Below are 2500 nucleotides of genomic sequence, written 5' to 3' on the forward strand. Positions count from 1 at the left end.
CTTCTTTCTTACGTCATCATATGTAGGACAGACCAGACAAAAGTGATATTCATCTTCAATTGTTCTATTTTGACAGAAAGGACACACCCGGTTCCTTCTAGGGGGTTTTGTTCTTTCCCATCTACAGTTTTCAATTTGTAGCTGATGAGATGACGTACGAAGGCGACAGAGTGCATAGCGGAACACTTTTTTATCTACTACGTCTAGGTAAATCTCATAGGTCAATAGAGATTTGAAATTACAATACATGTCTAGTTTAGAGGTTTCTAACATTTCACCGTGTATTAGTTGACTATTGATATCCTTGCACCTGTCCTTGAATATATTGATAAAACTAGTTTCATTTCCAACACCCTGTGACTGCCATACTTCACTAAAACCAAAACTACATAACAAGTGTTTGACGTCAAGGGCCCAACAATTTACATCATTTTCAGCCGTTCTGTACTGATACTTATAGCATAGAGACAGGATGCGGTCTGGTTTCAAATTTAACAACTTAAACCAATATTTGATTATTTTGATTTGTCTGGTAACAATTAATTGTAAACGACCGGTTTCAGCAAGGGAAGCACAGTTTGGCGTATGTCGATTTAAACCCAATATGTAACGTAGAAATTTACTATGGACACGTTCAATGTCAGTTGCTTTATGAAAACCCCAAATCTCTGCTGCATAGTTGAGTATCGGTGATATTTTTCCATCAAAAACTTTAAGCGCGGCTTTGACTGGTATGTCTCCAAGTTTAGCGAGTTGGTTTTTAACAGTAAACATAGCTTTGCTGGCTTGAGCTGCAAGGGTTTTCTGAGCTAAATACCATTTGCCGCTACTCGACATAATGATTCCGAGGTATTTATAAAAAGGGACAACGTCAAGTTTGTGCCCATCTAAGAACCATTTCTCAGTTTTCTTAATTATCCCACCTCTTTTAGATACAATAATTTTAGTTTTGGCATAATTTACATTTAGGAGCCAACGTTTACAATACGTGGACAATTTATTTAATAATCTTTGCAGCCCAACGACGGTATCACTCATTAAGACCAGATCGTCTGCAAATAGTAATAGCCGCAAATTTAGGCCAGCAATATAGTCTCCGGCAGAATTTTCGGTTTGTAATTCTCTTTCGATGTCATTTACAAAAAAGCAAAATAAAAGTGGGGATATAACAGACCCCTGTTGTAAGCCACAATTACAATGAAAGAAGTTAGTCAAACCATGAGGTGTTCGAACACAAGCTTGAACATTGCTATACATTGACATTAAAGTACGAAAGTAATTTCCCTTCATACCATGACATACGAGTCACATGTGCAATGCATTTTATGTATCATATCTCTATTCAAAATTGAACCATGTGATTGACACACGAGTCACATGAGAAAAGAATTGACTAAATCAAAGCAGAAGGTTAAAATACGTATTTGTATAACATAATCTTAAGTATTACTCCGTTCTTGATTCCATCTCTTTATTTTCAATTCTTCAGACACTATGTTATTCTATACTCTTATTACACATAACAATAGCAAAGCAAATAATAACTTGCTGAATAAAATGCCAAAGAGATTATTTATTTGAAACCTTTGAGACATTCATTGAGTGATATGTCCCTGCACGTGTAATGGGGAACTTGCAAACCCGCCATGTTGAATGCTGCATCATGGGAAATGTGATAATAAATACTAATAAATTGGTATTGTAAACAATAGTGTTACAATGTTTGCAACCACAAATGGTCAATTCATAGTTTACCCTAACTATTGTAGGAGGTTTTTTTATCGGTAGCTCCAGATTAGGTATTATGATAACCACAGATAATCCCATAGTCCTTTGCATCTGAGCATGCTCAGTCTGGATTGCAAGTTCCCTATTCTGAAAGGAAGCAATTTAAAGGGCTATGTTTCAATCCCGGGTCATCGTTTTAGTGTTATCTTTTCAGGGGTGCCGTAAGGATTACATGAGATTATTCTTTTGTTCAGGACAATCTTCTTCTATAGCTGTGCTAGACCAACTATTTTTCACAGCTAGACTTTCTGGCTAATCTGAAGTTGGCCTGCAAGACTCCCAACCATTATAAGTAATCCTAAATGTTGCTACTCAACCAACAATGGCAACAGATGGTCTCCAATTTCATAAAATTATACCAATATGTTAGCTTTACTTATAACTGGCAACACATAAGATCAATTGTCTGTTACTAAGTGTTACTACAACAAGTTGCCATTAAATATCTACTAATTTCTAATATTTGGTTCCTATGAAAAAAATTTCCAATTACATGTGGATATGAGCAATCATTCATGGCTTATTAATAGTCTTTGCATGACTGCTCCTACTTTAGATTCAGAAGGCAAGGAAACGAGAAACCATTGTTCTACCTCGGTAAATGTCACCACATAGAAAGTAAATAGACTTGGAGCAGATTTTTCACACCCTGGTTCTTTGTTGAATTAGTCTCGAGTTCTTGCATAAAACTGAAATGAAACGTTGTACACAT

This window comes from Glandiceps talaboti, chromosome 15, assembly GCF_964340395.1.
Source record: "Glandiceps talaboti chromosome 15, keGlaTala1.1, whole genome shotgun sequence".
In the NCBI taxonomy this organism is placed as follows: Eukaryota; Metazoa; Hemichordata; class Enteropneusta; family Spengelidae; genus Glandiceps; species Glandiceps talaboti.